At 39.2% G+C, this 15,923-nt stretch overlaps 2 protein-coding genes across 4 annotated transcripts in view; one reads left to right on the top strand and one right to left on the bottom strand.

Moving 5' to 3' along the window:
- Positions 1–2,904, bottom strand: part of LOC111154636 (chloride voltage-gated channel 3) — a 95,008-nt gene extending 92,104 nt beyond the window's left edge. Inside the window, exon 1 of one of the 2 annotated variants that reach the window (XM_022514384.1) lies at positions 2,481–2,904. The gene's annotated coding sequence lies outside the window, so the exon portion shown is untranslated. The remainder of the gene's footprint in view (positions 1–2,480) is intronic. The other variant, XM_022514404.1, reaches the window with a different exon arrangement.
- Positions 2,905–13,220: 10,316 nt separating this feature from the next.
- Positions 13,221–15,923, top strand: part of LOC111157092 (NIMA related kinase 1) — a 218,060-nt gene continuing 215,357 nt past the window's right edge. For both annotated transcript variants that reach the window (XM_022518338.1, XM_022518328.1), the window contains exon 1: positions 13,221–13,281. The gene's annotated coding sequence lies outside the window, so the exon portion shown is untranslated. The remainder of the gene's footprint in view (positions 13,282–15,923) is intronic.

Here is a 15,923-nt window from a genome sequence, read left to right as displayed (position 1 = left end):
ATTCATAAAAAATTTTGGAGCCATTCAAAAGTTAAAAATGCTAGATAATTTTAGAAGTAAAAACAAAAAGAAAAACAAAAAAAAAGTTTAAAAATATAAGGCTTAGGGGCACCTGGATGGCTCAGTGGGTTAAAGCCTCTGCCTTCGGCTCTGGTCCTGATCCCAGATCCTGGGATCGAGCCCCACATCTGGCTCTCTGCTCAGCAGGGAGCCTGCTTCCTCCTCTCTCTCTCTCTGCCTACTTGTGATCTCTGTCTGTCAAATAAATAAATAAAATCTTAAAAAAAAAAAAATATATATATAAGGCTTAGAATATTAAAAAAATGAAAGGCAAACAATAATCCAACAAAAAGATGATGTGGAAGACTTACTCTTTGAAAACTAAGTAATTTTCATGATTGTACAAGACAAACTGTTCAACCACTTCTCAAAAGGGCAAAGAATATATTTATTTAACTGGTTCCAGTCAAAGATGCAGATCAAATTTCTGTATTTAGCAATGCAAATGGGCAGTTTCCCCACATGGGTTGATCCTACAATTTATACTTAAGTGAAGAACATTTCATCCTTAAAAATCAACACAAATCATAGCCACAATGTCTATATACACATATGAGTGTGAGTATGAGAAAACACACACAAAAAGAGTTTATTAGAGTAGAATGAAGGTTTCAAAAATTTTCCAGTTTCTGTAATTTTAAATTATTTTTATAATTGAAAAATAAATGAACCGATGGTACCATATCTCTCATCCTAACTTTTCCTCTAACATTTTAACTAGTCTTACATGAAATATACTGCAGCCATTGAGAGCAAGAGCTCTGAAATCATACTACCGGTTGTGACACTTACTAAGAACTTGGGCAAGTTAATTAAATCCTCTGTGCCTCAGTTTCCACATCTGTACAACAGGAAAACAAAATACCAATTTCCTGGGGTTGGTGTAGTAATTGAGATAATCCACAAAAAAACACAAATGATCCAAAACCACAGAAATCACTTAACAAATATTAACATGTATATATTTTACATCACTGCTGATAGTTTCACTAAAAACTCAGATGAAAGTTCTACAGAGCAGTGAGAGTGGCCAAATGCCACAGGATACTGCTTTGATATCCGACCCACCACAGAGATCAAATCTGGCTTCCTGAGTGGTCTGAAAATTATTACCAACATGTCACAGGACAGGAAATGGAAAGTCTACCACCAATACAACCTGGAAAATAGCCAATTTATTAACATAAAACCATAATCTCAGCAAATCTGTTCCACTGAACTGTATATACCCATTACCAAGTTGGATTTTTACATTCTTAATGAACTATGTGTGATTGAAAACACATGCTTAAGACACAATTTCCAAAATATAAGTACTATATAGTTATATTGACCTCTTAAAATCATTTGACCCATTTTCCAAGCAAAGAATCAGTCTTTGAAGAATGTGGGAGGTAGGCTGTGGGAGGGTGATGGCATGGTTTCTGCCAATAGTGGCTGTTCCTATCAACCAGAGGTCATAAAAGCATACTCGATTTGAAAAAGTATCTGTAAGTCACACACCTGGTTTTTAAGCCACACTATGTAGCAACAATCAGCAGCACCTTTTAAGATGAAAATCAACAATACATACATTAGCACTCTTACAGGTACTCTTGAGCTACACAGATAGTATTTTCTAGCGACTCACAAAGGCACATAAAATTGACATCAGTTAAACTATTTCCATACCAACCTCGTCAAGAAAAGAATCTTGTAAATTAAATTAAACTGTTCAGAGATGAAAAGCAAAGCATTTCTGGAAAGATTCAACAATCAATGACACAAGCCACAATGATGCTGCAGTAACTTAATTGCATGGATCAAAAAAGTTTAAATAGTGAACTTATGAATTACCAAAAAAAAAAAAAAAAGGAAAGAAAATGGTTGACTCAATTCTTATAAATAAGGGGTTTTTTTTCCCTCCAAAAGAAAAAGAAATTTCAGAAATCTTATACATATGTATAATAGGTAATTAACTTCCCGTGCTCCAGTTTTAAATATTATACAAATAAAGCCTATTATATGCGGAAATTATTTGAGATTCTAAGGTAGTTTCTGATCTAAGTTCAAGATCAAAACACAAATGTTATACATATACACAAATTATGTCTTGATATAACACATAAATTTAGACAAAAGATAGAAAAACTGAGTATTAAATTTGGGCAATTTTAGAAAAGGTAAAACCCACTCTCTGAGTTCAATATTTATCTTCTCCTGGGACCTACTTGCACTCTATTAAAAGGTCCTTCGACAGTTCCTAAAGGAAATAGGCGAAATCTTAAAAGAACGTCCGAGGGTATATACCTAATCAGTGTAGGTTTGACATCATGTAGGTATCTGTTATAAGACAACCAAGACGAGAGCCTTGGCATCAGCTGACCCAAAATCCGTGAACATAACAGCTAACGAATCTTCACTCATACAATGCAACTCACCTTGCAGCTCAGAGGCATAGCAAAATCGGTGGCTGTTTTTTGCGCTGCCTTTGGATTCTGCATCTGTTTCAAAGCTAAAAACCTAGCTACCCTGGGAGCTCCACCTGAAGAAAGCTCGACACAACAAAAACTACTGCAATTTAAAAGATACCTTGGGTTTTCTACTGAAAAGGTTACAGAAATTTTGCCAGGTGGGACCTTTTTTGTCCTCCTTCAAACACTGGAGAATCATTAAGTTAAATCCGCTTGCTTTGGAGGGCCCTAAAGTCAACTGCTTCCACCCAAAATTAAAAATAAAAATCTCCAACCTCACTTCCCTCTTAAAAGACTAAAACTGAATCCACGCTCCAACTCGGAAATGAAGTAGAATGCCTTTCAACCCACCACACCCTCTTTCCTCATAAAGCAGCCCAATTCCCGGCCGCGGGCGAACTGGGACTGTGAAAAAGGGGCTGTGGGTTCCGGACCAGACCCGCCCGGAGCCACGGAAGGGGAAGAGAAACAGCAGCACCAGGGAGCCCGACAGGTGCGTCTACGCGTGACGTCACCACGTTGACGCGAACGGCCGCTCAGCGTCTGGCCGCCGGACACCTCCCCCACCGGCCGCGGTTGGAGCCGCATCCGCGCCTATTGGGCAATGTGGAAACGGTGGGCGGGCCAGTGCCCGCGCGGCAGGAGGAGGGGCCAAGCGAGCTGGCCAGCCCCGACCGACCGCGCTGGGGGTAAAACCTTTCCCTGGCGATTAGCTCACGTCACTCATGCTGGGCTGTTTGCCCCTCTGGTGACCTCGCGAAAGGACACGAGGCGGCCGCCTTGGGGGGAACATTGTCGGAAGGCCGCAGGCGCGCGCTGTCCCCGGCGTCCTCGGGTGCTCCGATTCCACGCCGGCAGGAGCTCCGGAGCAGCGTGTGAAGTCCCGGCAAGCGTCGGCCCCGAAAGCGGAAGGCTGAAGCGGCGGTCCTAGAGCTCTACTTCGAAAGAGATCGAGAGAAATGGCCTTCAGCACCAGATGATGTCTGTGCTTCCAATCGCGAGCAGGGAATGCAGCGGGGCTCCCCGCGCTTCATATGTCGTTGAGGGTTCTGTGCCAAAGTTACATACAGAGAAAACTGATAACCCAGTTTTAGCTATTACGCAGTTTCAAGCATAATGCTTGGAAATTAAGGGTTTGGGGGAAAACACGGAATTTGAGGATTCCACACGGCCGAACTGAATTTATTTACTTTCAGCAAACGTTTATTAAATTAACGTGTGCCAGCCCCAATTCGGTAAACCCGGCCCCCATGCTCAAGGGGTTTATATTCCGGTGCAATAATAACTGTTCAAGAAAAGGAGCACTGTTCTTGAAAGAGTAACGTGGGAAGAAATCTTTACGGAGGAGTTGACATCTGAACTGGAATTTGAAAAAAGTTGACGCGCGGATAGGGGGGCGGCAGGGAGGGGCAAACAGTATAGAAACCTCTGGCAAGGGAGGAAGAAATCTAAAGTTAGTTGTGTTATCCTTGCTTGAATATAATATGCAAAATGTACTCTGGGGATAATGAATTGAGGTGATGATGCGGAAATCAGCAGTTATGCTAAAGAGTTCTTTTTTTATCCATGGTAACTGGGGATGGTTGGAAAGTTTTCGTTTGTAAGTAGTCCCGCCCCCCCGACCCCAGCAAGGTTGTTTTGAAAATATCCACGGGGCACCTCTGTGGCTCAGTCCATTATCTGGCTTCTGCTCAGGTCCTGATCTCAGGGTCCTGGGATCCAGCCTCCCTTGAGCCCCATGTAGGGCTCTCTGCTCAGTGGGGAGTTGGCTTCTCCCTCTCTATGCTCTCTTGCCCTCTTTCAAGTCAATAAATAAAATCTTTTTTTTTTTTAAGATTTTATTTATTTGACAGAGAGAGACAACGGGAGAGAGAACACAGTGGGAGAGGGAGAAGCAGGCTTCCCGTGGAGCAGGGAGTCTGATGCGGGGTTGGACCCCAGGACCCTGGGACCATGACCTGAGCTGAAGGCAGACGCTTAATAACTGAACCACCCAGATGCCCCAATAAAATAATTTTTAAAAAGGAAAAAATATCCAAACGACCAGAAAACTTGAAAGAATAGTACATTGCATACCCATATGCGATGTTTTTTTCATTTCTCTGAGGTATATGATAAATACTGAAAATTTATGTTTGTGATGCCTGAATTCAAGTTAAAATAGCTGAATATGACATATCATGGGCATGACAGGATCAGTCATATTAAAAAAATTCTGCTATATTTGTTTCCTCTATATCGTGATTTTTTACCCCCGAAGCGTGAGGAAAGTAGGATGCAGACATTATACTTTACCTTTAGGTACTTCAACATGCATCTCCTAAGAATAACAACTTCCCCAGCACAAGAACAATAACATTATCACAACTAGGAAAATTAGCAATAATTCTCTGATACCTAGTACCAGTCCATACTTAAATTTTGCCAGTTGTTAAGCAAATCCTTACAGCTTTTTTTTTCCCCCCAGACCAGGATTCAATCAGGTTTCAAGCATGGCATTTTGTGTATGTTTCTTTCTTTCTTTTTTTTTTTTTTTTAAGATTTTATTTCTTTATTTGATAGAGATCACAAGTAGGCAGAGAGGCAGGCAGAGAGAGAGGAAGGGATGCAGGCTCCTTGCTGAGCAGAGAGCCTGATGCGGGGCTCCATCCTAGGACTCTGGGATCATGACCTGAGCCTAGGGCAGAGGCTTTAACCCACTGAGCCACCCAGGTGCCCCTTGTGTATGTTTCTTAACTCTCTTTTAATCTTCAAAGTTCCTCCGCCAATTTTTCATGATATTGATGTTTTAAAGAGACCAAGGACATTGTTTGATAAAATATTGCACATTAAAAAAAAATTTTTTTTTAATAAAGAGTAAGCCATGGCTATTGTAGGCTGACTGTGTCCCCTCAAAGATCCTCCCCCACCATAAATATGACTTCATTTGGAAATATGTTCTTTACAGATGTGATCAAAGTAAGGTCATTAGGGTGGGCTAATTCAGTATAATTAGTGACCCTATAAGAAGAGGAGAGACAAAGATAAAAAGATGGCTATGTGAAGATGGGAGCAGAGAGTGGAGTTAGGCTGTCAAAAGTTAAAGAAAAATTGGGGCTACCAGAAGCTGGAAGAAACAAGGAAGCATTCTTCCCTGGAGACCTTAAAGAGAGTGTAACCTTACTGACACCTTAATTTTCAGACTTCTAGACTCCATCACTGAGAAAATAAATTTCTGTTGTTTTAAGCTCCTCAGTTTGTGTTACTTCATTACAGCAGCTAATTGTATTATAATTGTATTTGTATTAGGAAGCTAACACAATAACTTTAAACATTTTGAAACAATACAGAAAATTCAAATTGAAAGTTGATGTCCTGCAAAACCTGACCAACCTTAGTTTCACTATCCACAAAAAAATACTATGAAGTATGTTTGAGGTAATTTCCCAGCAACTTTATAGGCATTTACAAAGGTACATATAAAAATGTGGAGGAAACTTGATTGACCAGAAGCCCTGTTGAGAGATTCCTGCCTTAGCTTGGCCAGATATTTTGATAATTGTTTAGGGTAGAAGACCCTAGATGTGTATCAGCTGGTTCCCAGAATTCAGGGAAGCACATGAAGCTACTTGGCATGAAATAAGAGGACTTTGTTCAACGTTTGAGAGGGGAAAGGGGAAAAAAAGAGCCAGGTTGCCCCAGAGAAGTACTGGAGTAAATTGTTGGAGAAGAGGGATGCCTGGGTGGCTCAGTTAAGTATCTGCCTTTAGCTCAGGTCATCATCCTAGGGTCCTGGGATTAAGTCCCACATCAAGCTCCCTCTGCCTGCTCTGCCTGCTGCTCCCTCTGCTTGTGCTCTCTCTCTCTCTGACAAATAAATAAATAAAATCTTCAAAAAAAATTGTTGGAAAAGAGTTTGCCATCAAGTGTTTTACAGTGGGATGTGCAAGAGAACTGTGTACTTTGCTTCCCTACCAAATTTTTATTAAACTGTGTATTACAAGTGCTTTTGACTATGTGCACTTCTTGGGCCCTCCAGTATAAGAGTAATGAATATCTGACTTACATATATATCTTGGATCTTCAAGGCACACAGAACTCAATAAAATTAATATCAACATTCCAGATTCTTAACTCCTTTTTGTTAGCTGCATATAACAGAAAAGGGGTGTAACTAGGGTCCTGGGGCAATTTATTTGTGGTTGCAGGACTGTTGTCCCTGCTTTCTTACTAGTTATTGACCAGGATTGCTTTTAGCTCCTAGAGACCATCCTCGATTCCTAGCTCCATGGCCCTCTTACCACATGGCAGCTCATCCATCTTCAAAGCCAGCAGGAGAATTTCTCTTGAATCTCTCTTACTTCTTTCTAGGGGGTCACCTAATTAGGCCAAGCACACTCATCATAATCTAATTTTTTATTAATTTGAAGTCAATTGACTAATAAACTTATAATGAAAGTGAAATCCCTATATTCACAGTCAAGCCCACACTGTGGAGAGGCAATTACACCAGGTGTGTACATCAGGGCATGAGAAGCTTGAGGCCATCTCAGAATTCTGCCTACCACAATCCACCTTCAAGGCCCTGAAGATTTACAGGTAAAAAACGTTCACCCTTTTCCAAGGTTCCAATTGGTCTCATCCCAATACAGCATTAGCTTGAAGTACAAAACCTCATCTTAATCTAAATATCATCAGCTCAAACTCCAAAATCTCTTCCAAATCAGATGAAGATGAGGCTCCTGGTTGTCATCTATTAATTCTTCATTGGCTGACCTATAAAACTAAAGATCCAGGTTATCTCGTTCCAACATTCCCAAAATACAATGGTGGAACTGGTAGAGGATAACAGTTGCAAGCATTCCAGTTAAAAAAAGAATAAAGGAAGATAGGAGTCTCTGTTCTCAAATGCACAGCCACCTATCAAAAGTGATGAAAGAGTGCTCCGTTCTTCCCTGATAAAATAGTTGGTTTGGGTTTTGTTTTGTTTTGTTTTTGTTTTGAGAAAAGGAAGTCCCCTTTGTATTACCCTCACCTGAAACAGTTTTATACCTTAATAGGCTTAAGCCCTAGCTTTATTGGTTCATTTATCCTATTCTACCAGCTGACAATATCACAGACTAAAATCACTGTATTCATTTCCTGATTCAGTGCTGGCACCAACCCATAAATCATGTTTCTCTCAATGTAACTTTGTACCAAAACCCCCTTTGCTCTTCCCTGTCACTAGGTCTTATATAAGTTTATAGCTAGAAGTTCACATGTATTTCCATAAGTCTGAATCTCAGGCTATGCCACTTACATAGGCAAAACACTCCAAAGATTCTCATTATCTAGTCCTGGAACAATGAGGTCTAGTCACCAACATACACAGTAATCAGCGGGCCTCTCAAATGACCTTTGTAGGATCAAGAAATTTAGCTTCTTGCAGTTAAAATAAACTGTACTCTATTATAATGAATATTCCAAAAATTGTTAATCAGGTTTACATGGAAAACCCAAAGATTAAAAATTCTTCTAAGGACCTGCCAAAATTAGGGATTCTCCGCCTTGTTGCCAGCAAAGTCTACACTGGTATTTTTTGAGTGCAGAGTTAAAAATTATAGGATATCGGGCAAAAGAGGTCCACTGTTTAAAAGTTCATTATAACATACAGTCCCAGAAATATCCAAATATTACGTGCTTGGTGTCGTGTGGTAAATCACATTAATACAATATCTCCCCAATATACTACCAGATAAGCAATCCAGAGGTCACAGAAAGGCTAACTTACCATGAGAAGCAAGGGGGTAAAGAAAATTAACATACTTAAGGTAGGGTACAAGTGGAGAGAAAAGACCTATGATTTGAAACATGTGGTTATGCAGTGCTCATATGCCCTGTCTCTTTTTGGCATATTAGCCTTCCTGTTGATGGTGAGGTAATTAGGATGAGAGTTGATGTTTGAGCCAAAGTTCAGAGATGGAAGATGCCTATAAGCCAATGACACTCTGGCTCTACCAAAGAGATGCAGGGAAAAGAGTGCCTGGGCACATCCGTAGCTTGCCAATTAACCTGGTGAGCAGGTTTTGCACTTTTGGAGCAGGTCATGTGGGACACAGTGTGAGCGTCACCACTGGAGGGCAGAATTAAGACCCATGAATGTTGAGTGTCTCATGTAATATTGAATGTTTCATGAAAATATAGTGTTCAATGAACATTAGATGCTCTCGTTTGCTTAGTGCTTCATTAATATTAGGCACCTCTTGGTCTTTCCTAGCCCTTTCTACCTATGTTCACAAGTATATGCCCTGCTGACTTTATCTATCCACCACATGTCACAGATTATTAACTTTATCTCTGCTTAACTTGTGAGTTTTGCCCATCCTATTTCTTTTTTTCCAGGGCAGAATCGAATATTCTCAAACAGTACAGTTCTGGGCTAGAGTTGGTCTTGTGCTCATGGTGATGATGGGGGCACTCACAATATGGTCAAACTTTGTATGACTCTTTCATTACTTTTAACAAGATAGCATTCATTGAACCATGGTAATATCCAAGCACAATATTATTTTACGTGGAACATCACTGAACACATTTTACAAGAGATTTACAGACATTAGATATCTTCTTCTTTCACTGCAGATATGTAGCCTAATTTTGGAAAGGAGCACAGAGATTCTGGAGATAGTAGATAATAGTCACAAGCTATTAATCATAGCTACTTTCTATGATCCTTTTATTAATCAGTCCTAAATCCTTTCATGGTAGTGTTTTAGTTCCTACATAGGGGATTATCCTAAGGATCTCTTGGAAGCAGGCAAGAATGAGTCAACTTGCACATTTTGTTCTCTGTAATATTGTTTATGCTGTGCACTACCTTATTTCTTTACAGGAATGTGTTTATTTTGAAATCCATGATTTCTAACATACAACCATCTTGTCAGCAGTTCTCAACCTTCATTTTGCCTCAAAACCACCCAGGGAGCTTCAAAAAATACTCTTGCTTGGGCTTCACTCTCAGAAAGTGTTTTAATTATTCCAAGTTTAGGCCTAAACATGCATATTCCTAATTATTCCCAGTTAATAAGCAGCATTCAGTCAGAACCAGTACTTTAGACATGGGGCAATCTATTTAAACAATGTGCTACATGATAGTTTGGTGATACAACAATAGATTCCATTGGGGGAAGAACCTTCTCTATAATTCCTTTGGTATTTTTGTTAGAAGAATCTGGTGGTGATAAATCTCCTCTTCAACAGACTTGGGTGTTTTACGTGGTAAGGACTATAACCAATGCCCTTGAACATTTTCTTTATTTGTCCCAATGTGAATACTTCAGCTTGATCTCATTCCTTCTCAGCAAGTATTATAGAAGGGATCCTGTTTGATTGGGGTTCTTACCAGATCCTTTACTTTAAGGAAGGTGTCTAAGAAGGAGCTTCCTCGGGCTGAGGTAACTCTCAATAAGGTGTTTTTACAGATCTAGCTGTGGGCTTCTCCTACACAATAAAAAGAATTTACCAGTCAGCCAGAACGTAGATCTGCAAATGTAGTTTGCATTAATATGCTATTGCAACAAATTCCCACAAATTTCGTAGCTTGAATTGACACACATTTATTATCTTAAGAGTTCTGTAGATTAGAAGTTCAACTCAAATCTTACTGGGTAAAATAAAGGTGTCAGCCTCCTTTTAGAGGCTCTAGGGGAGAATCCATTTCTGTGTCTTTTGCAACTTCTACAAACTACCTCCTCAATCTTCAAAGCCAGGAACAGTGGAGTTGAGTCCTTCTCATATCCTATCATTCTGAACTTTTTCCATAGTCACATTTCCTCCTGATTCTCTCTTGCCTTCCTCTTTCATTTTTAAGGACTCTTGTGATAACATTGGGTCCCCGTGGATAATCGAGGCTCATCTCCCTATTCTAAGACCAGCTGATTAGTAACTTTAATTCCACCTCCCCACTTCCCATGTAGCCTAATATATTCACAGATTCCAGGGACTGGGGGCGGGGACATAACTGGGTGGCCATCATTCTGCCTACTATACATTGCTTAATTTATCTTTTGACCACAGATCTTAGTATGCATTTTAAAAAGTCCTCAGTAGGGTAAGGTGGGTGGGAGGATTTGATAAAGGTGTCAAAAGCTACAAACTTTCAGTTATAAGATAATTAAGTACTGGAAATGTAATGTACAACATGACTAAATAGTTAAGACTGTTGTATAGTATATTTGAAAGTTGTTAGGGCAAAAAATTCTAGAGGTTCTCATTATAAGAGAAAAACAATTTTTCTCTTTCTTCTTTATATGAGATCATGGATATTAACTAAACTTATTGTGATAACCATTTCATAATATATGTAAGTTAAATCATTAAACAGTACATCTTAAACTTATAGAGTGCTGTATGTCAATGAGATCTTAATAAAATTGGAAAAAGAAATTAGCCCAAACAAAAATTAGTAAGCCCTCAATATATTAGAAATACTTGGAGGCATAGCAAAATAAGTTATGTGAATAACAGCAGGTTCTTGCACGGTATATTACAGTTTCTTTTGATTAGAACTGAGCTGAAGTATTAATAACAAAAACTCTATCAATACTCAAATTAGTTTTTCTCCCTCCCCACTAAGCAGCCAACAAAATCTTTAAGCCTTCAAGGAAGGGAAAAAAAGAATAACTCACAGTGGTAAGAATTTATCTATTCCAACCAGGTCTAGAACTGCTTGTTCACTAGTCTTGCTGCTACTGTGGCAGATACAGAGAAACAAATGGTGGAGATTACCAGAGAATGGAGGTTGTATTGGCCATTCCCTTCTGCCAACAATTCTACCACTCTGGAAGTGTCATGTTGTGTGGTACAGAATTGGCAAAAGAAGTCAAAAGGATATGCATATTGCTAGCATACCTTCTACAAAGACTGTTGCAGTTTATAGTTCCACCAACAGTCTATGACAGGAGCCTGAAAAATGATCTAAGGAGGTATCTGACTAGCCATTCTTCATGAAAGCGGCTAAAGAGAATTGACTTGGATTAGCAATTGGCAACATTCCTATGTTGCTTTGCTGTACAACCGTATGTGGGTAGAGCTAGAGTTATTGTGCATTGTGACACCAAAATTCCTATTAACTAGGGTTGGAGGGGTCACAGGAGGTTAGCCTAGAAATGGGAAAATGAGGAAAACAAGTCTTTTGCATGGGTGAAGATTGAAGAGGAGATAAACCAAAGCAGATTTTTCTCCAATTTGCCAGGTTAGATGACTTGCAGTGCCATCTTCTGGCAAAGAAGCCAAAAACTTTCAATTTCCATGCTAGTAATAAAATACTTTCTTTTCTTTTCCTTTTTTCCTTTTTCTTTTTTTCTCTTTCTTTCTTTCTTTCTTTCTTTCTTTTTCTTTTTAAGGGTTTCTTATAAAAGCATGGCTAAACCGAAAACTGGAAAAACTCAGAGAGGTCTTGGGTGTTGGTGTGTTGGAGAGAGGATGAGAGAGAAGGAAGCAGATTTTGTTGAAGCAATGATCTGAATCTTTGACCTCGGAGGTTTCTGGCAAAATCTGTGGACACTCCAGCAGGCTGCATACATCACATATACAACAGGTATAACCTGGAGTGTAACATGTAGTAGACAAGCCATCATCCTCCTTCAGCTTCAAATTTGGATTCTCCTGTATCTCAGGGGTACTCTAGGTAAGGCAGTTTAGCCCTGGGGTTATTCAGGACAATAGACCTAATCCCTTATACAGGAAAATCTGTTCCTATCTTTTAGAGTCCTGCCATGAAATTAGACCATCTTTCAATATACTGGCAAGTAATTTATACACACATTGGATGTAAATGTGTAGAAAACCACATTATAGTCTTTAAGAATTTTTTTCAATACTTAAAAATAGTTTCTTGCTTTAATCATCCAAAATGTACTAGAAAAAGCCTCACTTTTTAAAGCAAAATTACTTTTTAAAATGCGGTATTCCTAAGTAACAGACTTCACGTTAAAAAAAAATCCCTTTCTCTGTGTATGTGGGACAAATTTACAAAATGCTTTATTCAAAACAGCTCTAACCCTCATCTCTGCCTTAACTCCTTTCCTTCCTTTTCATTTTTTCCTTCTCTCGCATCATCTCCCACCTGCTGTGCCTTGGCCCCGCCCCTCCGCGCCACTCCTTCCCCGCCTCCCCCAATGCGTGCCGGCTTCCGCACGCTGACGTCATACGTCAGCGCCAGTGACGCGCCGGCCGCTCCCCCTTCCTCTGCATTCGCTCTAGGGTTTTGGGGCGCTACGGTGCAGAGTCGTCAGCTCCGAGTTGTAAGCAGTTCTACGCGTAGCCGGGAGTCCAGTACCGGCGTTGGGAGGCAGAAGGACGTGTCAGGCAGGTAGCTCCCCAGTCCCAAATGCTATCTCCCCACCCCCATCCCTCCGGGGTCACTAGTAACCACCTCTGTGAAGTTGCAGGGGCGGTAACCCGGGCACTCCCCCTGCCACCGCCCGCTGTTTCCAAGGGGCTCAGAAACCAATTTGTTCGCCCCGAGTAGTGTGGAGCTGTCTCACTGGGCGTTGCCGGAGGCGGGAAGGAGTCAAGCCTGAGGGGTCAGCGAAACTGTGGTATCTGGAGTGGGGTCTCACTGCCCTCCTTAAACTGGCCTGTGAGGAACTGCAGATTAGATAGACTTGGTTTCTCTTTCAGGATGTCATTTTCAAAATCCTGGATGGTGCCCCTGCCTCATTAACTGCTGTAGGAAGGCTGCTACACCTAGACGGATGCGTGTTTATCCCCACCGTTACTCCGACTAACGCTCTGTGTCGTTGAGGTTAGTTAACTTGCGGGAAGCAGTGATATGCAAAAGAGTAAAATCATATTGGAAATGAGGAGATCTTGCTTAGACTTGTTTATGTAGAGCTTGCAGGGATACTTTAAGTAGACAGAAAATAATACCTCCACCTCACTAAAATGTTAATTCTCTAAAGAACGATATATATTACAAAGCAGTGCTTGGACGTTAGTTAAAGGATATTAAATGATAAAGGAATTAAAATAACAAATCTTGGTATGCATAAACAGTAATTTACTTTGCATTTATGTTGTCTCTTTAAGTTACATATACATTTTAATTAAAAATGAGTAGCAGTTAACTGGTTAGCTTCTAATCTTATATTTCAGTTTATATTATTTGAAACAATCTCCCTATGAAGACAATAAAAGTTGTACTACTTTAAGAGTTCATCATAACTTTTTTATACAGGCCTAATTTTTATTCTCTAATGTAAGCTCCACCTCCGAGAAACAGAAATTTTTTTATTGCCATGGTAACATCAGAAGTATTTGAAGGATTAAAAGTAATATCCAATGTATGCAAGTAATATCCCTTTCTTATGATGCAGCAGTATTGTAGAGATGATGGAGGGGAGCCAAATACGGAGAGAAGTAGTCCTTTGTTTCTAGTTTAGATTTGTTTGTTATTAGAGAATCCACAGATCTATTTCACTTAAGATTGCTCATTGTTTTAGGTGAAAGGTAAGGAGCCTCTTCTTTGGGAAAACAGGTTTTTGCACAGTAGGAGTCAGCATTAACAGTTTAGTGAGGGTTATGGAACTTGGCCACAGTTCTTTTGAGGTCATTTTAATACATTGGCATTGTATTCCAAGTACATTTTCTATAATCTCTCCCTTCTAATCTAAGTTGTGGTCATGACACCATTTCATGAATATAAATTATTTAGACGCTGGTAATTTCCATTAGGGAAGCCGTTAATTGTTGTCTGTATAGGCTTACAGAGAAGAAAAACAAATGTTTTGAAGAAAGTCTAATAGGAATTCCATTTTTGCTTTCTGCTTTTTTGGATAATAAATAAGTCAGGGACTTGACTCACTGAGATGGTAAATTGACCCCTCCCACCATCCAAACGTTACTTAATGTTTGGAAAACCATGTATATGGATTGTAGCTGCAGGCAGTACCATAGGGACTTCTTGAAATCTGTTGACATTCCTCTACTAGTGTTTCCCTTCAGGAAAATTTGTTCATCAAATAGCTAAAACAACTGGAGAAACTTAAAGTTCTAGATTGAAGGGGATATAGTTTTTGCTCATATTCTCTGGCATTTTTCATATTTGGTACAGAAATTTTATTATATCAAACATTGCTTATTAAAGCTTAAAATTTTTTTAGTTAAATGTAAGGAAAGATGTCTAATTTGACTAGAGGCTAAGATAGTTTTGTGGAGCATAGTTGACATAGTTGAAAAGAAGTAGGCCGTATAGGAAAACTTTGAATGTCAGTGTTAGAAGTTTGAAAATGGGGAACTGTTGAAAGATTTTAACTGGAGAAATTGATTTAGCTAGCATTCTTCTTCTTTCTGTCAGCATTTATTATTTTTTAAATTTTACTGTTTTGAATAAATAATACATTGATATGGCTTAAAATTCAGAAGGCACAAAAGATTAAAAAAGTCTTCCTCTTAATTACTCAGTTCTCTTCCCTGAAGGCAGCCAATAGTGTACCAGTTTATTGTGTATCCCTTCACAGGTGTTACGTATACAAGCAATTAGGTGAGTCTGTACACATGTAGAGATATTATATATTTGCATATACTCACATGTGTAAGTAAATAAGTGTAAGCATAAACACATATATATTTCCTTTGAAAGTGGTTTTTTAAAAAAATTTGTATTTATTTGACAAAGAAAGAAAGAGCACAAGTAGGCAGAGAGGCAGGCAGAGAGAGGAGTAAGCAGGCTCCCCACCAAGCAGAGAGCCTGACTTGGGGCTCGATTCTAGGACCCTGAGACCACGATCTGAGCCGAAGGCAGAGGCTCAACCCACCGAGCCACCCAGGCGCCCCCATATATATTTCCTTTTAATACACAAATGATAGTATGCCATGTTAGTAATTCTGGTACTTAGAAATTAATCCATATCAATATAAATGTTCCTTTTGATTTGCTTATGGATATTTACATTTTACCATTTCAGACAGTGCTGCAGAGGAAAATTTTGTAAATGTATCATTTTCACGCATTTGGAAATATTTATAAGGTCGAGTCCTAAGAATGGAATTGCTGGATCATAGTGAACACTGATAATTTTGGTAGATATTATGGAATTTTATTTTCCCTGGTATTTGTATCAGTTTGTATTCTCATCATATTCTGCTTCCTTATATTCCCTTCTAACATAGTATAGTAACAAACTTTCTGAATTTTGCCATTCTGATGGGTGAAAAATGCATCACTTGTACTTTTTTTTAATCAAGGTAAAATATACATAACAAAATTTATCCTGTACTTTTAAATTATATTTCTCTTTATAAGAGATTGGATACTTTTGCAAATTTTAACATTAATTACATTCCTTTTTGTTGTTAACTTGTAACTTCAATCCTTTATTTTTCTGTTAGATTAGTTTTTTGGTTCTATGAATATGAGAATGTTTTATTTATTAGAAAAATGAGCCC

Source organism: Enhydra lutris, unplaced genomic scaffold (genome assembly GCF_002288905.1).
Source record: "Enhydra lutris kenyoni isolate GAN:26980312 unplaced genomic scaffold, ASM228890v2 scaffoldscaffold3, whole genome shotgun sequence".
NCBI classification, from domain to species: Eukaryota; Metazoa; Chordata; class Mammalia; order Carnivora; family Mustelidae; genus Enhydra; species Enhydra lutris.
This window is presented reverse-complemented; position numbering and strand designations above follow the sequence as displayed.